The 27,233-nt window shown below is 46.4% G+C and overlaps 1 protein-coding gene across 7 annotated transcripts in view; it reads right to left on the reverse strand.

The window, feature by feature from the left end:
* The window catches only part of NEXMIF (neurite extension and migration factor), a 170,708-nt gene that overhangs the window by 79,175 nt on the left and 64,300 nt on the right, over positions 1 to 27,233 (reverse strand). Inside the window, exon 3 of one of the 7 annotated variants that reach the window (XM_063346978.1) lies at positions 3,721 to 3,845. The exons of the other annotated variants lie outside the window; for them this stretch is intronic. The gene's annotated coding sequence lies outside the window, so the exon portion shown is untranslated. The remainder of the gene's footprint in view (positions 1 to 3,720; positions 3,846 to 27,233) is intronic. 7 annotated transcript variants of the gene reach the window in all.

The raw sequence follows: 27,233 nt of genomic DNA on the forward strand, positions 1-27,233 counted from the left end.
CCCACCAGCAGAGACCTCCGCATGGCTCTCTCCATCTTGGCCAAGTCCCCTAATCACCAGTGACCTAAATCCACCGTCTCCTGCAGCCCCCAGCTCCCCTGCCTCCACGGCAGGGATAGGAGATGACGCACCCAAGCAGGTCCCTGCTCAGCTTCCAGGCTTTGCTTCTTGGCTGTCCCTTCGCCAGGGCTCCTCCAGGTTTGCCCAGAGAAGCTGTGGCTGCCCCATCCCTGGAGGGGTTCAAGGCCAGGTTGGACGGGGCTTGGAGCAACCTGGGCTGGTGGGAGGTGTCCCTGCCCAGGGCAGGGGGTGGCACTGGATGATCATTAAAGTCCGTTCCAACCCAAACTGTTCCATGATTCTAGGATGCAGTCCTCTTCCACAGCTCCCCATCCTCCTCCCCAGGGCTGGTTGCGCTCTGGCACACCAAACTTAGTAGAGCCAAAGCATTTTGCTGCATCTTGGTCCTTTTCATTCTCAGTTTCCTTTCAAGGAGCGTTCCAGGCCAGGATGTGCTGGTAACAATAGGTGGGTTATATTATATTGCTGCTACAAAAATGAGCGTCTCCTCCATCTCACCATCTTTCAGAGAGCATCGATGCTGGAGCGATACTTCACTTGCACACCAGGAGGAGGGCACCCTCTGAATGGTTATTTTGAAAAGCATTAAGCCCATCACCCCAGTCCTCAGTGGATCAGACACTCCGCTTTTGCTAACACTTCTGTTTTGTTTGCAGAATAAAGTGAAACGGGTTTTCCCCTAGATGTTTGCTCTCTCTCTCCAAGCACTCGTTTACTCTTGCTTTCTCCCGTCCTGATCTAAAAGCACACCAGCTGTTGGGTTTTGCTCCCCAAGCAGGACAATCTGCCCAGTTTCCTTTGCCTTTATTCAAAAAAAAGGAGAGGGGGAGAGAACCAAAAGAAAAAAAACCACCCACCAAAAAACCCCCAAACCAAAACCCAAGGACAGTCAGGAATTGGCGTCTCTATCAAACACACTGTCATGACAGTAACAGAAAAAACCCAAAACCAAGAAAAAGACTCTTGGTTGTGAAAACGTGCATTTCCCAGAATTTCCGCCGGCTCCTGGGGCTGCAGGACTCGCCTGTTCCCAACACTCTGGAGCCAGGATAGAGCCCCGCGTGCTGCCGGCACCAGGCGTTTCCTCCTGGAAACACCACCACCGGGACGGCAGAGCGCCGGGTCGGAGATTCTGAGAGCGCCGAGATCTGATTTTCATCTACTTTGTTAAATTTCTGCTAATTGCTTTTAACGTACTTCCTCCGCTGGAGTCTTTATAGCTTAATTCCTCATGGGCATTCATTCTGGAGTTTTACTAAGTACAGAAGGAAAACGAAGTCTAACTACATGCCAGTGATGCAATCGCTAATGGCCTTTGTAACAAAGGCGTGCAGGGGGTTTTAGGGGGGTTTGGTGGGGTTTTTTTGTCACCGATTGCCTTCATCAAATTTTGTAAGCTGATGAAAACCAAGCAAAAGAAGCTGCAGTCCTATAAATAATGGAAGCAGCGAGGCTGGATGTGATGTAATGCAGTCCAGTATTTTATAATTAGCACATTAGAAAGTACAGCGCAAAGACACCAAACTGAAATACTTGAGCTTTAGTCTTAATAAAATACATCGCCAACTTCCCAGCTGAGGCTAAGAGAAGTTGTCACCACAAAGTAAGAAACTTCAGATCATTCTCAGTCGCCAGCAAGCTACGGCAAGCAGGAGTTAACGCGCTTATACTCTCATACTCTCAGACAACAAGGATGTAAGATCTATAACTCCCAAACAATATTATGCATAGCGCATACTTTTCATCATTACACATTAATAGATTTGGGAGTGAAAGTTGGAGGGGTGGTGTTACATGTCAAAATTAATTATAATGCCAATAAGCTGAAATTCAACAGGGAAGATCAGGTAGACTAAATTATTGTGTTGAGTTATCAGCACTGAAAAATCAACTGAAAGAGGCGGTAGCCTTTTGCTGCAAATCCAAAGGTGGATTGAAAAATAATGAGAAGTATTAAAAAAAAAAAATCCCAGACCAATCCATCGCGGAGGATTTTAAGTGACTAAGGACGGTTCCAAGTTGGCCTGAATTTATCTAGGATGTAATTTTGCATTCCAACTGTTAGAGACGTCAATGGGATCTTATCTTTTCATCACGGGCTTACTAAATTTTGGGACCAGCAGCCACAAAGTATGTCAATTCAGGTAAATCGGGCTATTTGCTCCCTTCGTACTGTCAAGCCATAGAGGAAACTTCAGCTCCGTTTCTGTAAGACTTTCTCAGTATCTTTCCGGATTGGGCACCTCCAGCACCCGTAAAGCCAACAAAACGGGTTCCAGAAATTCCCCCTGTGCTGAAAACGTGGCAGTGGGCAACTTCAGAAGAGTACCACAATTAAAATAAAACTTCTAACACTAAACCAGAATAACAACAACAAAAAATCCAAAATCCCTACAAGCAGAGAAAAAAAAAAACCCAAACCCTACGCATTTAAGCATTTGATATGTCTTCATAAGAGCTGGAGTACTAAGAAGAATAGGACTGTGAACAAGGATGAGAACAAACAAGCACACGGACATTTAATTCCTACAGAGTCAATTAAATGTTAACAATAAAATACAGTATGAGTTAATGCTAGACAAAAGGATTAAGGAATGAGGGAGGACTTATTTATAAACATACAAATGAAAACCTGGTTAAGAAGAAGTCGGGGAATTAATATAAGATAAAAAGAATGATTCAAATATGGCTAAGAAAGGGAATTCCTTTATTAAATTTGTCCTCAAAAGTAAATTAAGAAAAGATGCCTGTGCTATCAGAGAGTGATGGCGAGTTTATAAAAATAGCTACCACTGAAGGAGAGAAAAAGGGAGTATCTGGAAAACGCAGACATGTGCCAAATCACTCAATCTGTGCAATTAACCAAAGAAATCAAGTGTTGTTATTTGCGAAGAATTATTTTTTTAAAAGGGAAATTTAGCAAATTCCTTCAAAACATAAGTCTAATACCTAATTCTGGAAATTACTTAAACGGATGGATGCAATTAACTTCTATTCCTAGCAAAAGAACAGGAAAAAAACATTAAGAAAAAACTATCTGTTGCAGACAGCAGCTCAGCAAGCTGCAAGAAGTAGAGATTCGCAGAGAACACCTCTCGTTATGCACAGTTGGTTTGTTAGCACAAATTATTTATTTAATGAAAAGAAGAAAGGAAATGCCACATGGATTAGGGTAGCATTTTCAAGAGTCAGTCCTGAAATTAAAAGCCGGAGTCCTGCAAAAATCCGAGCAGCCTCAATTCTCCCTACTTTAGAAGGGATTAGGATTTAGCACCTGCAAGACTCCAGGCCAACTGAAAACGCCTTTTTTGCCCCCAAGACCAGGCCCAATGGTCACCGACAGCCAGGGGACCCTGTCCGTGGACTCCGCGCCATGAGACACAAATTAGACCCCAAAGAGATTCACATCGCTTCGAACCACGATGTATTTAGACATCTAAAAACTGATTAGAGACTCACAAAACCCAAGAGTTGGAGGAAACTGCCAAGGTATCCCATGGATCTGTGTTTGATTTAAGCTGAACAGTTTTCCTAACAATCTGGAAGAGGGAAGAATATGGCTTATTAAATTTCACCTACTATGCACCGAAAGGCATTGCAGGACTTGACAGGAAAAATAAATACAAGCAAAGAAAGTACCGCTTTGATTGACTGGGACATCTTAAATTAAGAGAGGTGCCCGTCTTCTCTCTGGACCCTGTCAACATCACTCAGAGAAGCAATTTCCCCATCCTCTTCAGGAGGCCCTCCCAAACCTGCCAGCTCTGAAAGAAGACAGAAAAAAAAAACATAAGGAGATTTTTCTGTCTGGAAAAACTAAAAAATTGATGCCGAAAAGACATATCATCCCAAAACACAGCCATGCTCCAGGAGCATCCGTCCGAACGGGGCCCTGGAAAGGCCGAGGGCAGGCAGCTGGAGCTGGAACTGCGGAAGGATGCGGCAGCTAAAAAGACAGCTTAGTTTCAGAGACTGAAGCCCCAGAAACGCGTCTGACATAGCAGGATGTTCCAGTCTCCTCTCTCTACAGATGTAATTAATCCATAAATGGAATAATGTATTCACTTCTGGACACCTCATTACCAGAAAGACATTGACAAATTGAACAGAGTACAAAGAAAACAACAAAAATGTTTAAGGGTTTGAAGGGAAAAATTTCTAAGGGAAGATCAAAAGATTTGAATACGTCCAGCTCTATGCAAGAGCCTAGCTTAGTAGGACAAGATGTATATCTATATGTGTTTGAAAGGTGTAAACATCAAGCAGAAAAACCAGCATGGGGGGCTATTAGGAGGAAAAATGGAATGAAATTACTAAAAAAGAAAACTTAAGATGAAAATCTTCTTGCCCTATTAGGATGCACAGTTAATCTCGAGGGATGCGGTAAACGTGCCAGTGCAAGAAAACCAGACTAGACTGGACAAATTCGTAATAAATATACAGCTCGGATAATCGCACAGCGACCAGGAGCGGGGCTGGGAACTTCTGTCTGTGATTGCTGGCGTCTGCTTCTCCTCTTGCTTTATATACTGATACAAAACCCAGTCAGCGACTTTCATGTAAGCACCTTATAAGGATCTGGACCAATTTGGAAAAAAAAAAAAAAAAAAAAGGCATATATGCATGGCTCCCCCAAACCACATGAAAACTAAAGGACTCAATCCTGTCTGCACTTGGTCTCCCCAAGCTGCAGTAGAGTCTCTAACGGTAACAAACGCTGCAAAAGCAGCCAAAGAGGGGAAAAAAAACAACCCATGTTAGGCCACATGCACGAAGAGGTAATGAAAGTTGATGCTTTTCAGCTATTTATCACCGTGTCCAACTGATGCTGCTTTAAATAACCTAAACGGCTCTCACACCTCCCTGCCAGTGCCACGGACCTTTCTCCAGCAAACACTGTCTTCAAGTCAATCAGAGGTTGCCCAAGGAGATCCTGCCGGGTCAAATTAAGCCTCCACATCAGGAAACGTTCAATACCAAGACATTGCTCCTCTTCGACTTACCACACAGCACACCAGCCAACGAAAGTCAACGTTATATTGAAAGAAGATAATTAAAAAATTACATTAAGCCAGATGCAAGCCTACAGCATCTTTTCATGACTGCTGTCATTAAAGTCAGACTGACATTCGGTAGCTGTGCCCCGTCTCGCAGGTTGTTATCTGAAGGACTAAAACAGGGGGTTTTCTTTAACGCAGAGTCTTTCAGAGCGGCGAGCAGGGAAAAAAAAAACAAAACAGAACAAAACGCCCAACTCGATAGGAAGACCCACACCAAGAAAGCCCACTGTAACCCTCCCCTCTCTGCTCCAGCAGCAATTCTCAGCCAGGCAATACCCTTCCACCAGCAAACTGCACTGCAAGGCTATCCTTGGGGTGCGTTTCGGCAGCCATAGAGCAGTGTTAATGTGAGATATATTTCTCCTTCCTAAAGGATGGCAGACACAACTTCCTCATCCAGCCTGCAAACCCGAGAAGCAGAGTCCCGAACCGAGCCAAGCCGCAGACGGGCGCGGAGCCCATGGTCCCCAACGCCCGGTCCCATGCCGTAATACACCCCTTTATTTCTCTCTAAGCTCTTTCCCTTTTTCATATTCCTAGGAACTTCAACAAAAGGTTAAACTGGAAAAGAAGAAAAATCTGCAAGATGGGTCATTTAATGGCTCTCTCCTGGCTATCCGCAGTGTTTATGGCTTATTGATGTGCTCCAGGCTGGGTCAAGCACAGGTTCGGCAGCCCGTCGCTCTCTCTGTCCTCTCTCTGTCTTCCTGGAAGAGGCTGCAGGAGCAGGCGGGCGCTGTGGGGGCTGGCAGGGTGCTGCCCAGCCACCGCCGCATTACCATGACAAAGGCAGGGCTCAACATCCTTCAGCAAACGCCACGGCTCCCTTCTAGCATCCGACTGAAAATCTGGCAACCAGCATCTCCAGCTCCTGATATCCTATTTACTCAGGCAGAGGAATAGGAACAAATACATTTTAGGTCCTGTTGCGGTTTTCCATGGAATTACCTTTTTATCTAGAGGATTCCTCCCAGCCTCACACCACTGCAACAGTCCTGTGTCCACCTTTGGCAGCTCAAATGCTGCAGTCCCTCTGGTAGCTCACAATACGGACACCAACTTTTTAATCAATTCTTCCCTCCCAAAAACACTACAAGGAGGGATGGCAAGCTTTCACAATGTGAAAATGTCAATGTTTGTTGCTTGCAGAGGCCAGATTTACAGCGAGCCTGAGCCAAGCAGCTTGTTTCACACCTTCAAATTTAAGGGGAACAGTGTTCTCCTCTGGAAAACGCGGCCCAGAAGTTGCAATAAAGCAGACACAGATACGTCAATCACCATGGATGCAAAGCTGTGAAAGCTTCCCGGAGGAAAGCATTTAGTACCCGATAGAGAACGGTCAACTGAAAACCCTACCTCGCTGCTCCCTGCAGCACGCCTGTCTGGAGGACTGTCCCACACCGCAGCCTGCAAAGAATATCACTGGAAACTCAATTTACACAGGAAAGAGAGCAGTACAACAGAGAAGAAAGTCCTTGTGAAAAAGAACAGGATTTTGGTAGCTATATTGTGATACCGTGTGCTAATTTGCAGCTAAAACCATTGAAATTTTACTAAAGCATCCCCCAACGTAAAGACAGAGCCAGCAAGAAGCAAGTGCTGCGGTTGGCGGGAAAACCCAGGGAGCCTTCGGAGGAAATATTCCTCCATTAATCCTTCGGCTAATGTGAACTTAATGCTGAGATGAGAATAGACCTGTATTACCTTTTGCTGGGAAGGCAACACCACATGAGATGATCACGCTTAAGAGGTTGCCATCCTGAGCGTGAGGGGTTTCGCGGGTTACCTGAGCCCGGTTAAACTGCATCCGCCTCTGCAGCCAGCACCGGGCAGGTAAGCGATGCAATTAGCACCGCGGCTCCCCGACTTCTCCTCCAGCCCTCAAGTCCAGGGCAGGTTCTTTCAGCCGAGCTAATTTGGAAGAGCCTTCAGCGCAACGCTTTCAGACCTCCAGATTCGTAACGTATCTTCAGCGGACGGGGTTTTAGCACTTTTCAGGGAAGCAAACAGAAACACATCTTGCTCGCGCTCTTTCCTGCAAGGTATTCTGCCCCACCACGCTTTCTGCTACCCTGTCCGTGTCAAATTAGTCTCTCTACAAAGGCTCTAATTTCCTCCCATGTTGCACCCAGAATGAAGTCCAAGGCTGACGTGGACCCGAAGCGGTGTTCCCGTTTGCCCACACACAGCTCACAAACCGGGCCCCCAGGGCGCTCTGGGGCTATGTCTGCTGTCGATGGTACAGGACAATCCTTCCCCTGCCACTGAGACGCCATCTCCTTACTCCAGAAGCATCTCTGCAGACCTTCAGAAGGTCCCATGCCCTCTCTGGATAGTGTCCCTGCCTAATGCTTCACCTCCCAGAACGACGTCCCGTCACAAACGTTACACCCGAGACATTACTGCGCTGAAAAAGGCACCTCACCGTAGCACATCCTCCTTTCCAGCATTGCTTCAGGACACTACAGACCCTCCGCCCACGGAAGGGAGGATTTCGCAGGGGTTTTCTGTGACCAGACCTGGGATCTCTGCTGCACCTTCATCACGGGTGCTCGCGGAGCGTCCCCTGCTGATGCTGCCGCCCTCGGCCAAGTCCCGCTGTGAGGGTACCGGCTCCTCCCGCTCTCTCTGGGGTGACACCACGTGCGCCACCAGCAAGCCCTTGTCTCCCGAGGCCGGCCTCTCACCCACAGATGGGCTCGCGTCTCCGTGTGAACATGGCCTATGTCCTGACAACAGGCACAAGAAGCCTACCCCGGCTGCTAACAAGACTCTCCGCTTTTGTTTTATTTTTTTCTAAATATTCTGCGCAGCAAAACCACGTTTCTCTGTACAAACTGTAGGTGCTAGAAAACAAGATGTTGAAATGACTTGGATTACAGTGAAAGAATATCCTACTGTGTCCTTAGGGAAAGGAGAGAGAAGAGAAAACACATTCTTTTAAAAAACGTACTGGCTCCCATGTAAACCTACTCTTACACTAGGGGCAAAATTTGTTTTAAAAAACCAAACACCACCTTTGTGCAAGTTCAAATAGAAGGAAGGTGACTCCAGCTCCACTCTCCTACTCGAGAAGATTGCCAGCAAAGCCACAAAAGAGCAGCCAGGCCCAAATCCGAAGTAGAGCCATGCAAGGATGCTCTCCGGACGGAGTGACCCGGCGTGGGGCAGGAGGAGCGCGACGCTGGGGCTGCGCAGCCACTCGCACCCGACGTAACCCCAGCTGCCGCGGGAAGAAGCCGTTTTGTTTGAGCAACATTTTTTTTCCAAATACCTGAACGTTTTTTTCTGAGGTTTTAATATTTTCCCCCCCTAAATTTCTCGTGGAGCTTCACCAGCTCCGCTTACACCAGCGCTGTCACGCCATCGGGAACAGACAGCAGGCACGGATTGGTTTTTGAGGAAAGCTGCTCTCGTGCAAATGCACTTGGCAATAGGGAATACAAGGAGAGCTATCCCAAAAATGCAGTATTTATGAGAGGAGTGGTTTCTAAAATTGTTTTCACTATGGATACCAAGAAGCACCACCTGACTCCTGACTACTCTCTTGTGCACGTGTTTCTCGTATGATTATTTTTAAAGGTGACTTGAGCGTCTGTTTCACAGAACTCCTCTCTCAAAGCAAAGCGGGTCCAGCCGGACCTTCGGCGTAGCCGTTTTGCAAAAGTCACTGCAGAGACTTTGCAAATGGAAAATGCACTTTTCTACCTACAGAAAAAATAAAACGTTGCCTGCAGAAACAAAGAGATTCTCTCGGTGCGATTGTGATTCTAAGATTTAATTATCTCAGCACAGAACTGCAGGTATCAATGCTTCAGAGATAAAGAACAAACAAGGCAATTATTCTCAGAAGTCCTCCTTTTTCCCCTCTAACAATCACAAGGGTTACAAACATGCCAAGGTCAAAGAATGTGTAATAAAGAAATTTATTTCCAATTGGAATGCACGGAAACCTTGCACTATAATGGTGGAAGAGCAGTGGTGTGAAACTCAGCAGAGCCGAGATTAATGCGCGGCTAAAGATCATAAAGACTATCGCAGAACCGGGGCTGAAATGACAAGGAATAAAATTAACAAGCATCTTTCCAACCAACTCAAACTCTTTACCCCTACAATTTCCCGCTGAGCTGCATCACACGGGCCCAGCCCAGAGATCTATTAGCCATCTACTGTCTGCATTAGAGATGGCTCCAACCGCCCAGCGTACCTCTGGATTTGAACTTCTCCGGGGTTTGCCCTCTCTAATGTGAATGGATGGGATTAGAGAGCAGAGGGGGAAAAAAGCCCTGTACGGTGGCAGCCTCAGAAGCGTCCAAAAGCAACACAGAACAGGATTGAAACACACCGTTCAGTTCCCCCGGCTTCTTCCTCAATGCTTTGCATGATCCCAGGACAACACGTGAAAGATTTGTTTGCAGGCACCTGCTCCGCCAGCGCAAACCGGAGCCAGGAACGCCACGCCAAAGAGGGCGGAAGCACCAGGCGGCAACTCAAACCCTCGCCAGACATTAGGCAAGTTACTGTCAGGAAGGCAATGACAGACAAGGTACACTTCTTCATTTAAAATTTCCTTAAAACAAACATAATCCTTATTTCTTTTAAAAAAAAACAAAAAAAAAAAAACGAAACAAAACCAAACAAAACAGCCAAACCATACAGACTATGCTGTGCTGCAGCTTACACCGAGATTAAAAGTACTCATGCCATAAACTCAACACAGAGCAAGCTTCCATAGCATATCATACTATTTTCAGGTGTAAAGGCAGGAAAAGTGTAATTTGGTCCAAAAAAAGGGGGAGTTACTCTGTGTACTCCAATGGCCTGAAACCTAGGGCCGCATCACTGCGCTACAGCAGTGTGTTCACTGCTTACAGCAGAGCACAGCGGAGGGCACTTCTAAATGAAAAGACAGGTTTGGACAGTTTCAACTTTTATACTTCAGACTTTTTGAAAAAACCCACAGAAAATATTATAATTTTTCTCTTAAACAGATACACGTTTCCTTGCTATTGAACTTGCACAGACAAAATTTTACTCAAACTTTCCAGGTGGTCTCCCTCTCAGCAAGAAAGTTTTTGCCATCAAAGTTATTTATTCAGGAAGTTTTTAAAAATAGCAAGACATACACAGTAAAGCTGTAACATTTTATTCATCATGTGCATTTTTATGTGAAGTATGCATTACAACGGACATGCACCTGGCACATACCATAGAACATATTTATAGAAATTTTTGAGCATGAGGATGTTAAAGCACGCTATACACAACTTTAAACCTTCAACCCCCAAATCATATCATAGAATGGTTCGGGTTGGAAGTGACCTTAAAGCCCACCCAGTGGCACCCCCTGCCCTGGGCAGGGACACCTCCCACCAGCCCAGGTTGCTCCAAGCCCCGTCCAACCTGGCCTTGAACCCCTCCAGGGATGGGGCAGCCACAGCTTCTCTGGGCAACCTGGGCCAGGGGCTCACCACCCTCACAGCAAACAATTTCTTCCCAATATCTCATCTCAATCTTCCCTCTTTCAGTGGAAAACGCTTCCCCCTCATCCCATGGCTCCCCTCCCTGATCCAGAGTCCCTCCCCATCTCTCCCAGAGCCCCTTTAGGGACTGGAAGGGGCTCTAAGGTCTCCCCGGAGCCTTCTCTTCTCCAGGCTGTAGTAGGGTAGTACAACTCACTTCATTTTGTGGATGGGCATGAAGTGATCTACCAAAGAGTGCAGAATAATGAGTTAGACATGGATGTCCAAACTTCCAGTCCTTCAGCCAGTAGATACGTCCTGAAATGATACCACTAGGCGTGACATTACGCACACTTCCCAGGCACTTTGGCTGGCCTTTGCTGGAGACCGTCTGCTGGGCTGACTCCCTACGGCTGGTTTGATGTAAACGATAGGAAAAAGTGAGGGTGGGATCATTTTGATTTGGCTGGTACATTACAGCTTGCTCACTGACACATGCACAGTTTTTTATGCCGCGTTCTCAACTTTTTTTAAAATTGAAAAGTCTGAATTTCTTGCAAAAAATTCCACCCATTGACTAACTCTGCGGTTGGCAGTGAAGGCAAAAAGAATAAATAAGGATGCAGCATTTAGGTCAGGAAAAAAAATACTATCTTTGTTCCAAATTATAATTTTACTGGAATAATATCGCAAATTAAAACCACCCAAAATTACATAATAGTTATAACCGACCGTCACCAGTCTTTCCCACCAGCATGAAGGCAGCTCCCAAGCCTGGCTCCCAGCAGGCTGGGGCTGCAGCCGGAGCCCAGAGATCCCCCCAATCCCCCCTGAGCTCTCTGCACCTCACAGCCTGACCAACACCCCGCTAACAGACTCCTCCAAGGACTTCTCAGTATGCAACGAGCAAATTCAAGCAAATAAACACAAGTTTTTAGCACTGAGGAAGGGAGAAAATACTGCGGTATCTCCTCAAGCATGGGAGAGATGTGCAAAGCTCAGCCAACTCTCTGCAAGTCTCTGTTTCTGCTGGGTTTTGTGGGCATACTACAATTCTACAACACAGGCAAGCAAACTATCGATGGACAGCAAAGCTCAACTAGAAGGCAACAAGGTCTTTTTTCACTTGAAATCACCCTCGCTGGCAGGAGGACTGAGTTATCGCCTCTCCCAGGCGCAGTCGCAGGGCTGCCAGTCGTGGTCACATTCGCATCAGACAACGTCCCACCACACAGGGGACAAAACCAACCAGAGAAGGGTGGATGAAGCAAGGAGGATGGGCAGAAGGGCTGAAAAGGACAAGGAAAGGTGAGAAAAAGACGTCAGCAAAGGATGTGCTGTACTGAGCCGGCAACCGCTCTGGCCACAAATCAGCCCGCTCCCCCAACAGAGCCAGGGCACAAACCAGAGGTGTAAATCACAGCAGCGCAATTGCAAAGTGACTCACTGTCATATGAGTGCCGCCAGCGCCGCAGACCTCCAGGCGGGAGGCTCTGGCTCCGTTGTGTCCTTTGTATGGGCGCAATCAGAGAGATGCCACCACCATCACCAACAAAGTGAGAAGGTAATGATGCAGGATGCACCAAAGCCTCGCTGGAGAGCGGAGAGACGAAGAGTAGGACTTTGTATCGCTACCTTAGCCAGACAGCCCCTGCTTCTTCGTTTCTCGGGGAGAGATACTTACTCCTAACTGAGTCTCTCTCATTACAGCGACAATTCTCCCCTTCTCCCTGGGGATCAGCCGCACGGAGCGAGCTCTCGCTCTTCTTGTTGTTGCAGCTGCTGTTTAACTGTGCTCGCAATCGATCCACACCTGAAAAAACTTCAGGAAGCGTGTGCTCCTGGCTGAGCCCTGCCAGGAGGGAGGACCTTCTGCCTCCTGCCAAAGAAAAGCAACTTTGACACCCTCTTCCTACACCGTGGGACAGTTCACACGACCAGGGACAGATGGAGGGGGGTGAAAAAATGAGTGAAAAACCAAGTTCTCTTCATTTTCTACCTGAACTGCTCTCTGTGCAGGGATCATTTTGGGTGTGATGCCTCAGCCACGCACAACCACGCGAGGCACTGCTGACGAACCAAGAGTCCACACCAGTCTTCCGCTTCTGATTTTTGTCTTCACAAACAGGCGAATAGAGGAGATCAAGGTTTAGGATGTTGGTTTTCAGACCTCAGGTCGCTAAGAACATTTTGAAGGTGAGCCAAGCACTAGGCATCACCGTTCCCCTTCTCAGGCCATTCTGCCCAGAGGAGAGCACTTGTGCAGATGTGGAAGCACATCGCGTGAGCCGTCTCCTTTGCTTGGCTCCGGAGGGGCACGGGGAGACCGGAGCTGCCCACCATGGCCCAGGGAGCAAGGAAGAAATAACGATGAACAAGGAGGGAATAAGGATGAACAAATTTTGTGTTGCCCCTCAACACTTTTTTCGAGGAAAAAGCAAATGATGCACAGACATTAACTGTACCGGTTCACAACTCAAAGCAGTTTCATCCAAAGAGAAAGGTTTCCTACCGACTTACAGGCTGCTCCACAGGCACCGCAGATCTTTCATATATTAACACGGAAAGGCAGGCCCTGATATAACAAATAACACAGCTCCTGGCACTGTCGAAAGGGTCCTTTCCAACCCCAGTTCCAGACACACGGCGGTTTCTCCAGCCGCTGCACAAACCCGGAATGTTCACCCCCTGCCTCAGCCCTGCAAGTAGACAGGCGCAAATTCACGTCTGCCTGAAACCTCATCTCGCCAGATACAGAGCTGACCTGATGCTTCCAGGATTGACTGAATATACGCCTTTATTTTTGTTTTCTGGCGGGATTCCGAGCCCGCCCGCCCGCAGCCCAGACACAAAGGAGGGAGGAGAACCACGGCTTCTCCAAAGAGAATGGAGTTACCGAGGTCTGAAATAGCGCGGCGCAAAGGTCACGTCATTATTGCAGCGGCTGGTGACCAGGGGAGAACAGCTACGGGTTAAAAAAAAAAAAATATTTTGGAAAATAAATGCATTTGCTAATTCATTTTTATTCTGTATGAAAATGCAAATTGGGTGCAAAAATAAAACAAACAGAAGAGGCCTAATTATTTATACAGGCATTTTAATCAAACAATGAATAGCACACAGCATCCTTCTACATCAATTAATAAAGCTGGCTTCTGCAAAACAAAAGAGTTACACCATGTGCCCTAATTATAAAATCCAGCCTGGAGACGCTTTTTATTTTTTTCCTCCCCCCATACACCTGGCTTAATGTATACCCACTGCATTCCTGAGCTGAGGACACTCGTTAGCCCCACTCTGTATTTACAAATTCATTACTGTACTGCGTATTTACTCATGTCTCTGACAGTAGGAGTGGTCATAATGCAGCACTCTGAGGCAAAACAGCAGCTAATTGAACGCAGGGGCTGGGGGACGGGGACGGAGGGGGGGGCTGCTCCCTTTCTCTGCGCAGGAGGCAGCTGCTTCCACTTAAGCTCAGCACATTTCAGGAGATGAGGATAAAACAGAAGCTATTCCATGTTTGCATTAGATTCCAGGGAGCCACCTCTACGTCTGGCGTTAACAAAGCACGCTTTACGGCGTGTTTCCTCGTGTCTTACCTTGGGCTTCACTTGATCAAACATCATTCCCCACCGTAACGTATGTGACCAAGCTGGCTAATGACGAGCTGTCACCTTTTTGACGAATCGGTGCTTACGCCTTCTGAAAAGGGATCTATCAAAAGAAGCCCCGGTGCTTTGCGGCTCCGCGGCACAGGGGTTTCGGGCTGCCTCGGAAGGGCTGGTGCAGAGCAGAGGAACCAACAGCGTCTCCCCGCCAGAGTCCACGGTATTGATGTGTATTTTGTCCCCAGTTCAACAGGGTCTGGGGTGCAGGGAATGCTGTTTGTTTAAGTAGCGACAACAAAAGGCAATATGTAAGTTGTTAAAACCCCTCTGAGCCATTAATCACAAGTTAATGAACGTTTTACTAATTGCTTTGCCAGTGCACAAACCCCAAAACTACTTCAGGCCTTTCTCCGGGGCTCAGCACCGCGTGGTTTGATCTGGGGCTCACGGAAAGCGGGGCCGTTAAAAGCCAGAACAGACTCCTGCATTGGGTCACTCTGCCCTTTAAAAAGCACAAGCGAAGCTCTCCCTTGTGCTCATCTAAACAAACACAAAATGAACCCCAGAACTAAGAAAATGCCTCAATTCACGTTTTCAAAGCACCTCTCCCTCCTGCCTGCAGCTCACAGGTGGGGAAGATGCATGTGCCGGGGTTTCCCAGGAGGGATGAGATCTCACCCAAAGAGGTAAAAACGCGGCAAAATGGGGCAAGGAGGAGACCCAAGCAGAGGAGGAGACCAGCCAGGACTCGGTTTCCCATGATGTCCGATAATGTGTGTTAGCATCTCCGGGCCAAGGTAGCCTACCACGGGTAACGTGGGCAGGGAAAAAGCAACAGTTGAGTTTACGCTCAGGATGGCGGTACCAACCCCCAGGGAACCAGGTCCTTCTTCTGGATGCTCATCTAGCACTTGTGCTCCTCTCCGAGTCCATGGAAGACTTGGAAGACAGGGCTCGGCAGTCTCTGCTCACCCAGGGCAGCTCAAAGCTTTGGGTGCACCCCTTCGCCCAGCTGCCCAAATGGGTTACGGCAGTCGCTTACCAATACAGAGCCTTTTGAGGACTATTTCTAAAAAGGACTGCTCATATTTTGTGCTCGGCGTTGCAGAACGGCTGAAAATGGTGATGATGTCAGATAAGCATTTATTCACACAAATGGAAAAATATTTCTGTAAAATAAGACTAAATAGGAGAGACAGATTCCCTTTTGTCTCTTCTAGCAGCACGAGGCAAGAGACTGATAAATTAATTTTTAAAATTTCATGCTAGAAAAATCATACTCATTTAATAAATTTGGCCTAAATATTAATCTAGAGAAAGTTTTGCATGCTTTAGGCATTTGAGGAGGATTACTTTAAAACCCGAAGTGTATGTTTACAGATGATGTTCCATTTCTCAACAGGTAGGGTAGGCTGGTAAACAGCAACAAAAATGATGACTGTACTTGGCTGGCACCGTACTGGAACCTTCCGTATTTACTTTATATACTTCTAAGTCCTTCATCCAGAAGTCAGGCACTGCAGTGCCAATAGCGCATGTGGTACTTTCCACCAGGCACAAAACCACAAATATAGAAACGCAATTGCAATTTAAATCTGAAAGAAAAATTGATTTTTGAAACTCACACCAAATGTAATCAGATACTATTGAAATTCAATTATTCTTCGTTGTGTTTAAAAAATTTTGTTAATATGTATTTGATTCTCCTAGAGAATATCATTCAATTAGAAAGCTCTCCAAATTTCAGAACTGATGCTTATGTGTAGTCAGAGAAAATGTTCAAAAATGTACTTGTCAGCTCATGTTGCATAATAGACCATGTTTCAAAGGAAAGCAAGTTGCACACTCAGTGCCTGCAATTACAAATTACCACCATGAGTCATGTTTCGGGTTCGATTGCACGTAGGTGCCTTATGCCCTAAATCTGAGTTGCCAAAGTTTAAACAATAGAGTTTCCAACAGCACTTGCACTGACAACAGCAACAAAAGCCAAACACCAACAGAATACTTGGTACAGGCTACGGAACAGAAAACATCCACTTCTCCCTGTTATCTTGACATTGCAATTCCAAGAAATAACGGAAAAACCAAAGCAGCTCCCGAGTTCTCACTCCTAACTCCAGAGCTGGGTGTGCAACATGGGGCCGTGCCGGTGCCACCAGCTGCCTCCCACCTCCGCCCCACGCTACTGGTGCCACCACATAAAAGTGAGACCCATTAAAAATGAAGATGATAACGATCAGTGTCTGCCACAAACGGAGTTCACCGATTTGCAGTCACCAATGTACAAACCTCAGCCTCAACAGCAAGAACGACCCTTTCTTCTTCCTCTCCACCCCCTCGAAGTCTTCTTCAGCAGTACAGGACACAACACTGAGCGACGTCGCCGTTAGCCAGAGAAACATTAACATGAAATCACTGTTAGATTGTACAAGTGACACCAACCTCCTATCCTCCGATAGACTCTGTAGCGATCTATTAGTAACGTTTATTAGTGTCCTTTAACAACTCCTGTAATGAGTCACTTAAAAAATAAAATAAATCATTTTTATTGTAATTCCCCGCCTCAATGAGCCCCGCTCATTGACAAATAAAATCTACCTCCTGAACAACAAGGCCTTAGCTGTGACACTGTGAGCAGTGAAATAACACTTGGAGAATAGATGTATTCCAGAACCAAATATCCCCAGGGAGCCTGGACGTTAAAAGCAACAGCACTTGCAATTTTGGATATACACATCTGAAATGTCCTTCTAGGCTACACCACAAATTTCACAGGTAAGAAAAACAACAACCACGGAAAAAACCTACCCTAAAGTGCTAACCAGAAATGTGATTCAGAGAGGAGGGATGCTCCAAACGGGGCTGCTTTCTCAGCGAGCAGCATGACTTCTCCTCTTTGTGATTTACAGATACTTAAAAACAAGTAGGTTAATGAAGCAACAATACACTGACTGCAGAGCGCTGATTAATACAAACTTCAGAGCACAGTGATCCAGGAGCCAATTCAGCACTAAGGCAATGTCCAAGCGGTTTGGCTGGCCCTATTGAGAAGAGAGGCCTTGAAAAAGTTGCAATAGCATTTATTTAATAGTATTAACTAAACAAAATAATTCCTGAGAAACAACTGTGCGCATCTCCACTGTATACGGACTAGAAAAAAAAAGTATGGATAGTTTACAGTATTATACTTTTCATTCTGCATTTTGGTCTTGGCTTGCTTCAGTATTTCCACTATTAGCTTTTGAACTTAGAAGAAGCTTGGTCCGCCGAATTCATTGCACAATTAACCATCAGGACTCTAAATGAGCCTCTGACACTCCCTCTCTTTGCCTCAGTTTCCTTTTCTCTAAGGCAAAGGCAATACCCCTGTGTTGGGGACTAACCACAGAAATGCTTGGGAAGCAACAGGACATGGAGTAATGGTTTTAAATTGAAAAGAGGGGAGATTGAGATGAGATACCAGGAAGAAATTCTTTGCTGTGAGGGCGGTGAGCCCCTGGCCCAGGTTGCCCAGAGAAGCTGTGGCTGCCCCATCCCTGGAGGGGTTCAAGGCCAGGTTGGACGGGGCTTGGAGCAACCTGGGCTGGTGGGAGGTGTCCCTGCCCAGGGCAGGGGGTTGGGACTGGATGGCGTTTAAGGTCCCTTCCAACTCTAACCATTCTAAGATTCTATGAAGTGATGACTTCAGAAGACCCCGGACCGTCAGGAAGCAGCCACCCACCCCAGGAGCAGTGTAGGGTCACACCATCCCGGCTGTTGGCACTAGCTCCAAAGCACACTCAGCCAAAGCCTCAGTCTATGCGTGTGTAATCCAAGCATCCCTTCCCAGAGCTATGTCTGAACACCTGATGCCATGCTCTCCTCGAAAAACTGCACCGCTGGAGGAGGGAAACCATCCAGCCTCTGTCCTCACCTCCAAAAGCTAAGACATGTGTATGCACCCAAGCACTGTGCTCCTTCCAGCTAATATAACAAGATACTGCAGCAATATTTTACTTTCTTTTTTTTTTTTGCCACCAAAAAAAAATAAAAATCAATGAACATAGACTTTCTTATTTGTACATCATTATTTCTACCCGTCACCTAAAATGAAGATTTCCTGAGTCACACCAAATACAAAGAGAGACAGAATTGAAAGGGAGGGACCTTGACTGGGGTTAGTGAGACCACACGAGGCCGGGTTTTTAACCAGCTTTTTCATCCCTGACAACGGCACAGCCAAGTCCAGAAGCGATCTGAATTGCACGATGGCTATTTAGCAGTCAATGATACGCTACCAGAGGTCTCAACCCAGTTCTCAGTGAACAAATGGTTGTATAAAAATAGCCATTACCTAAGACGACCATTTTCATTCCAGGACAAAAGAACATCAGGCTAGAAATTGCAGAATTAATCCCTTGAGATTGCAACCCACCACAACGTGTTATGTTTAATTTGCAGTGGGGGAAAAAAAAAAAAATAAAAATCACATAGTGGTGACCAAGAACAAAGGACACATAATAAGAATTAATTTCAACATAAGTACCGCTGAAACACAGGGCAACACGCATCCTCTATTAAAAGTTAGGCCAATGGCTACTGGGCATCACCTGGAAACAGAGGGGCTCACTTCGTTGCTGCTTTAATTGTTACAACCCGGCTTCTTTGCTATCAGATGCAGCCTGGGAACGAAGCGGGAACAGGCACCAGACACGGAGACGTCAGGGTGCGACGGGGGAAACTCTCTAGCCACGTTTTCCCTTCTTTACAAGGGATCTGCGGGACTGCGAGCGTTGCTGCAGCACCAGACTCTTCTGCTACGGCCATCGGTATGCCGTTTGTCACCATGTAACCCAACTGGTAAAAAAAAAAATAATTTAAACATAAAAACCCAACAACAATGTATCAAGCAACAAAGCAAAATAAAGGTGGTTTTTTTTATTTGACTCCAAATGTCTCCACTATTTGGAGATGTTTTTCCCTTTTTTAAAATTTATGTCTACCATCACCTAATGAAAAGGCACGCTAATTGGAAACTATGGACGACCTAAAAAAAGAGCTCATGTGTTCCTTTCCACCTAGCCTGCCGCATCTCCTCCTTCGTCACACTAAAACTCGCCAAATTTACGACAACAAAAAACCTGTCCTTTCGAATCCCGAGCTGGGGCTGCGCCGGGACGGAAAAGAAAGGCTACAAATCCATCTTCAAAAAAGCGTAGCAGGATGGAAGGGCTGTTTATACAAGTAGAGCATTTATTTGTTGGGACTCTAATATGATTAAAAGAAGTAGTAGACTAGCACCGGGTTAGCATCAAATGCAACAGCTCGTTTACAGTGACTAACCAGGGCAAACAGGGACAACTGTTTTAATGACGTAAGAAAGTCTGCAGCTTAAGCTGAATGCTCAAAAAAGATACCCGAAAGAGCGAAGGTGTAGAAGGAAGAGTAAAAGATGATCACAATGACAGACCCAGCTGCTTTCTGCTGTGCTGAACCTCGTAAAGATGCTCCCGCGCGAGGCTGCCACCAAGGCATCGTGTCCCCCCCCGCCGTGCCCAGCTCCACCGCAGCATCCGACAGCTCCCACGCCCTCCTTTCTTCCCGACCTTCCCTTCCTCCAGTGCCGCCAACCCCAAAATCAAGCCAGTGCAGATGAAGGATTAAGAGGGAAAAAAAAATATATCAAAATAATAATAATAACAAATAATCAGTGAACCTATTTTTCAGGGTTCACGGAGAACCTTTTAGGCACGGCCCAAATGTCAGGGTCCCCCTGCAAACGCCGGTCTGCAGGTGGCAGCTGCATTCTGCTGTTGGCGGATCGCATTAAAAACATCTGAGCGCTTTTCGGTGCTCCCTACATATTCCTCAGTATTTAGGGAAGTGCTGGCAAAGGTCACCCCTAGAAGTTTACCTCTGAATGAATACTGATAGGAAGGAAAAGCAAGCAGATGTTGGATGACTAACTTGAATGTGCTTGAACAGGATTTTGGAGCAGTCAAAAAAGAAAACGTCCCTAAGGGTTTTATCTAGATTTTATGTTGGGCATGGTGCATATTCATTAAAAGCACAGTCACCGGTGCAGGTATGTGCTAACACAATATTGTTTTAACACACAGGGAGACCGGGACCGACGCGCATCTCTAAATGCTTCTCAGGTGCCCCACCACCGCCCGGGCACCAGCCCAGCCCTGGCTGGGGAGAACTGCCCTTGGAGGAGCTTTTTGGAAGTCTTCAAGGCACCATGTTATGGCAAACATTTTTAAACGTGCTTCGCTGCTTCTACTCTGTTTTCATAAATACATGCCTGATGTGTCTCTTAAGGAGGTCCCTCAGCTACCAGAGGAAGCAGCGATTCATTTGGTTCTCACTGTCCAACTGGAAAGCGTATTTTGGAATGGAGAACGCTTGTGGTTTTCAATGCCTAATGAGCGACTGCTTAAAGAAATAAGGAAATGGAGACAAAAAAAGAAGTGACTGATAGGCATTTTGTCTCAAAAGTACAAGTAAATCTTGGGTTTAGCCAAGTTGCAGTTGAGGTGTCTGCTGGAGCAAGGCGGCAGTCTGAAGCCCAGAAAGCAGAGCCCATAGTGCTGAGCAGCCCCTGGGGAGAAATGCTGGATCTCCAAGAGCTGGTCACAGCCACGCCAGGTCACACCAGAGGGCAAGAACCAGTGTCAGATCCAGACCACGCGCACATCTACAGCCAGCCGCTCCACCGAGCTTCTCCTACCACGGACACTGGCACAACCAACCCGAACCCACCAGGCTGCGCATCGTTGCGTGTCCCACCACGAGATCACAGGGGTGTGTCAGAAACAGCACAGGTTCGGACCTACAGAACAGCTGTAAAATATCTCAAGCAGCCAGTACTGAACACAAAGGCCTCTGACTTGAGGACTTGCTGGTCCTGATTTCAGCCAGGAGGGCGGTCGTCTGGCCAGGAGGTCCAGCAGGGTCGCCGGTATCATGCATCCTGGATTGCCCGTGGGCTTCGTCAGACCACTTTACCCCCCACAGATGACGAATAGCACTTTAGCACCGTTCCGAGTACATGCTTTCCTCTTTCGCCGCCGATGCGTCCTGACCCCTCAGGAACTTCAGCCGAGAAGCTGAACGCCGTCTGCCCCACCGCAAGAGCCTTGCGAAAGAGCACATTTAATCAGCTCAGCCTTGATTTATATGTCTGCCTCTCACGAAGCCCAATTTCTGACGCTGGAATTCTGATTCGCTATCACAACCTTTTGACCTACAGCCAAAGAACGTCATTTTTAACGCCAGTCATTTGGCAAACCACAAAGAAAGCTCACAAATCCAATAAAAGAGGTTTTTTAAGAAAATTTTAAAAAATCTCTATGCAACAGTTCTGGCCTGCTGCATAGCAATGGGGAAAAGCACACAGTAAATCACCCGCCTGACCGCTGGGCAAGGGCCAGCGTTCACTGAGAACCTGGCCGGGGACAGCACTTTCTCAGGTCCCCCACAATGGGCTGCTTGAATTTGCTTTTTAACTACCCAGAGGTCTGACATCAGCCTTTGCTGGCAAAATAGTCTCCGAAAAAAAAATAAAAAATAATACCGCCCGAGTAGCTGGTGTGCTGCAGCTGCGTATGTACATAGAAACGTTCAAATTCAGCAGAGCCTCAAGGATCCAGGGTTTTGACCGGGGACCCCACTACAAGCGAGTTACAAGTTAAAAAAGACCTAGATCTATTTAGAACTGAGAAATTAAGGATAAAGCAGTAAAACCTTTAGCAAGATGTGCAATACCCCGCCTCTTTTTTCTGTCTTCCCACCCATTTCGTTCAGCGGTTGCTCCTCTGGAGCAGGGCCCGTCCTTCAGAGCCCGTGCACCCACCTCCTGCGTCCCGCGCACGGGAGGGATCTCCATTGCCGTGTCTGACATACCTACGGCTACTCTTGCAGGCAAAGAGATGCTCAGCACTCACCTAGGTGGCTTCAGCTATTGTTCTGGTACACCAAACTCATAGCCTGGTACAAAATTAGCTTGTAATTATCCACAAAGAGCAAAAAGACGACGTATAATAGTTAGAAAAGAGGCAGACACACTATTTACACACTCAGCATAAATCTGATCTCCATTTCATTGGTGGGTAAATCAATCTAACAGCAAAGGGGCAAGCACACCCTGCCTCCACGTGACTTTGTGTGTTTGTAGCACCTACACATGATTTTCCAAACGCTATCTGCAAAGAGAGCACTGTGGAGAGAAACTGAGGCAGCAGGCGCAGCGATGGAGCTGCTTCATTTCCATCTGTGTGTAGCCTGTTCCTCTGCTCCTCTCTGACTCACCAGAAAATAGAAGTAGAGGAAACCGCTCACAGATGAAGCTGAAAAGCAAACACAGAGAACAAAGGGATGATTTCATGCTAAGGAATACGGGCAGTCCTGGAATGCTGCGCACCACTTGCTCCCAAAATTCACCCCGGCAGCATTTCTTACCCACCTTCCACGAGAAAAAGCGCAGGGGAGACGGTGGGTTGTGTGCTGTGGTTAGAGAGAGGACTATCTTAGTCTGTTAATGCAACCCCGGTCTTTTTACATGGAGCCTCCAGGCACAAAATGTCCTTAGGACAAGTGGTCTGATAATTGGTTAAAAAAGGCAGAAAGGGCAGTCTCTGCAACGTTAGGCTTGCGGCCGCCTATATACGCAATTTCAGCACTAATTCTCTTCCCTCCACGGCCAAATCCTGCTATTTACTCCTACCTACCTAACATCAAACAGATGGGAAACACTCAGCATAATTCTTCACTCTTATCCCTCCAAAACCTGATTTGATTTCTTATGCATCAAGACAAAAATCATATTAAACTGCAAGGGAGAAAAAAAAAAACCAAACCCAACCAGCTATGCTACACACAGGATTTGCATCTGATCCCAAATTTCCTTCACACCCAGCGCGTACGTTTTGCAGATTTCTACCGTAGCAGGACTTTCATCCCTCCCTCCGCACAGCCACTACTTGTCTTGCTGTGTGAGATTGAAGTAGACAAGTGTGAAAGAATCATATAGGGCTCAACATCATTAGGCTCATCCTGAAAGCACAAGAGTTGACAGGTCTGAGGAAGCAACTCCCGATTTTCCCCTGGGGCTCAGATTTGGGGGCTTGGAGGTTGGGGAGAGAAAGGAAGATCTTTAGAAAACAAAGCCAGGGAGGCTGGGTGTTTGTCTTTTTCTTTGCAATCTTGGGGCAGCCGTGAGGCTACCAGGGCGTTAAAAATTATGAAGAATTAAATAACTATGAAATCCTGGAGTTAAACGTAAACCCAAACTGCGAAAACACAATGAAAGTTCAGCCTGTTAGAAATAATGTGCCGGGCAAAACATTAACACATTTACACTTGAAAGTTGTGAAAGAGTCAGAATCATCCTGCTTAAAATGTATCAGTCAGACGAGATCTGATTTCAGGGCAGAGCATCCTGCAGATACATAAAAGAAAGTACTTGAATGGGTGTCATAACACAAACATCCATTTATTTTCTGCCAAATAAGATCAATGTCCTCTCGCCACAAAATAACGCTCCCTGCAAAGTGCTCGAGTTCAACTTGCTCACAGAAAAAGAGGTCACAAAATCAAATGCTCCAAAATGTTTCACTTATTAAAACAGGCTCAGTTGCGTGCTTTGGGGCATATGTCCTTAATTCAGACTGCTGTACTTGCACGAAAGAAAAAAATAAAAATAAAATACCCTCACCTTAAAGGCTAGCAGATCAACTTTGCCTGAAAGGTCAACAGGACTTTTCCCAACTGAATCAATTGCAAAGTCCAGACTTCACCCACTGAAAAAGCCCAGTGGCTTAAAGCCCACGGCTCTTCCGTATGCAATGATTACTTTGCCATCATGACAGCTACACCCCGTCTTCCTCGGTAGCTGGTGGAAGGATAACTGGCATCTCTGAAACGAGAGCGGCAGCTTAAAGTAATAGTTGAGGGGGTTTGGTTTGGGTTTTTCGGTTTGGTGGCGTTCTTTAAATTTTTTTTATTTGTATGTGGAAATAAGTGTGAACCGCTGACGACCAAGTCAAACCCATTCCCTGCAGCTATGGCCATCAAACAGGCAGGCAGCTACGTTTTGTGCCAGCTGTAACTTCTCACTGGCCTTTTACCTTCGCCTTGTTCAGAAAACCCTGCAATAACTCCACCTGGACAGCACGGAGGCTCAGATCAGAGAGGAAAAGTCACCGATATACAACCAAATTAAGGTGGTACATAAACACACCAACACGATCCATCAGCCTGGGGACCCCAAAGCACCACCTTCCAAAAGCGCGTTTTTCAGCTCAGAAGATGGGCAGGTCTCCCCCGCGGCATGTCTGGTCATTAGCTAGGAAAAGCTTCTGCATTCTCAGATGCATCCATCGCTTGAAATCGCCAGGTTAAATAAATAAATAAATAAATAAATAAATCACTGCAATTCAGTAATGCTCTGCTTCCCAACGCCTCCTCTTCCCACCAACGCTGTAGACGCGGCACTTAGGGACATGGTTTAGTGGTGGATTTGGCAGTGTCAGGTTTGCGCTCGGACTCGATGATCTTAAGGGTGTTTTACAACCTCAATCCTTCTATGATTCTATGCCGTCCGACCCAACCACCCTCAGACTGTCCTGGGAGGCCCTGAAGTCATCCTCAGCTTGAGCTTCAGATTCCTCAGGACAGAAGTCGTCTCACAAACCTAAGATCACTGGCATGGTTCTGCAGTGCAACATTTTCAGAACAAAATCAAGGCAGAATGCTGTTTAAGTACAGACAATGGCTAAACTCTTGTCCAGTTTAGCAGCAGTGGTAGTTTCTGTGATTTTTACCACAAGTTTTGTAGTACTCACCTTAACACTCCTCTTCACAGATTCCTTGGGCTGTATTAAAAAATACCTTTCCCGCCCCACAAACTAGATTTCCAACTCTTATAGCTGCAAATAAAGGATTGGAAGAGACACCAACACACATCCTAACAGCTCAGCAACTAGGTGAGAAATAAAAAGCAAACTCAATTAAATTGTGTAAGTAGTATCACCTGATTTGGGGGAGGCCACTTCATGATTTTTTAAATAAATACACCTGGCATACTGGTTACAATGGGCATATGCACTCTACTAATGTCCAGCCCAGTGTCACCTTTCTAGCTAGTCCCAAAACAATACTGTAACATAATACAAACGTTCCAGATCATCGTTATGCCTGGGGTATTAAACAGCACTGATGAATAAAAGGCGGAATGAATATTTCAAGGGGTTGCAGGCAGCAAGAGTAATAGACGGGGATGAGAACTGAGCAACTCCTGACCCCAGCGGATCCAAGGCACAAAACACGTTGGCTTTCAAAAGCCACGACCAGCCAGAATTTCCAAGAGCGAGCCAGGATTCCTGGCATTCCTATTTATGAGACCCCCAGGTGAGATATTTCAGCTGCGTGGTCTCCAGAGGACGGGCGTTCAGGGCTTCTGAAATCATCCCTCCCCATCACACGGGGGTGCCCAAACACTGATGCTCCTCGAAGTTTGTTTTTTGTCTTTTCTGTGTCTCGGTTCCTCAGTTGCAACACAGGGAAGTTTCTTCAAAACAGTAATTTTGTAGTTCCCGAGGTTGCTGGGAGGGGCTGATTAATCAGCATTCACCCCGTTCCTTGAAAAGAAAACAAGTGCTGCACACGAAGTCTCCTCTTTGTCATTTCCTGATCTCTGATGCACCCCAAGCCTGATTTAACAAGTCCTGCTTGTTAAAGTGAAAACCAGACAGGAAGAAACTCTTCTTGCTGCAAAGGTGCTTGCCAGAAAACTCAACCGCTAATATCTCTGTGCAGCACAGAAAGCCTCTCCCGAAACCTTTCATGTGTCTCTCTACACGTCAAGCTCCCTTTCTTCTTCCTTTTATCTTCATATTTAGATAATTCTCACTAAAAGCAAGGTGGTCGTTCTTGCAAAATTACCATAACGTCTCTTGATGGACTTTTAAGATCTCTCCTGCTTGTTACACAGTACTTGGGATGTGTTTTGCCAAGAAGCGAGACATTGTTTATTCTTGTATTAGGAAGACAAAGTGTTTCCCACTTAAGGGCTTCATCTCTCTCAAAACCCGCGGCATAGCAGAAAGCGAGTGGCATAACGGGAGGGAAGAGACTCCTAACGGCAACTGAATTTCAATTTCATTGATTAGCAGTATCGCCTGCGTAAGGAGATTTAATGCCCAGCCCGGTGTAAATTGGATTCCGATTGCTGTTCCTGTGTAAAAGGGGGTCTCACATAAAGGATTAAACGCAGGCCAAGGTTGCACAATGAACCCACTGGCTCATTCACAATCAGCTTTGTGTACTCATTAGAAAAGGGAGCTAATCACCCCAGTTTGTGCTGGTTTCAGAGCTGCCAGCACAAAAGGCTGTGACCTCCCACTGCGAGTCAAAGACAAAATATCCCGCTTTCTCCCATGTACAAAAAAACTCTCATTTTGTGCCTCTAAAATTCAACCTTCTGACGGACCCACAATAAAAATTAGCTATGGTCAGCAAGATGCCGCTACCCTTAAAATTAGAATTATGTTGTTTAATATGGAGGGTGAATTGGGAAAATTAAACATCTGTCCAGTAAGGAGTCTACCAGTGACCTAGTTTTGTCCCAGTGTGTGGTTTGCTTGTAAATGTATCAGGAGCATGTGCGACACCACAAAGCACTGAAATTTCCTAAGCACAGGTAATCAAAAAAGATCTACATTTTAAGCGGCGCACAGCAATGTATTCCTACGCTAGTTGGTACAGCACAGAAATCCAGAGGAGTTAAACCAAAAGTCACCTGTAGCAGAAAGCCAGGAAGCTTTGCTGGCCGGGGAAGCTTTTGGAGCAGAAATACAGGGCTGGCCAGGAGGTGGGTAGCCACAGGGCATGCTCCCCCACCACCCCTCTGGTCCTGCAGCAGTTCAAAACCAAAAAATACTCCGAGCTGGACACCAGCTACAGGCTCAGCCCCTGCCCGCTGTGAATTTACAGGCTCCCGGCAGACGCCTGCCCAGGAGTTCACGGCATCCCAC

The sequence above is a fragment of the Chroicocephalus ridibundus genome, chromosome 9, assembly GCF_963924245.1.
Source record: "Chroicocephalus ridibundus chromosome 9, bChrRid1.1, whole genome shotgun sequence".
Classification (NCBI taxonomy): domain Eukaryota; kingdom Metazoa; phylum Chordata; class Aves; order Charadriiformes; family Laridae; genus Chroicocephalus; species Chroicocephalus ridibundus.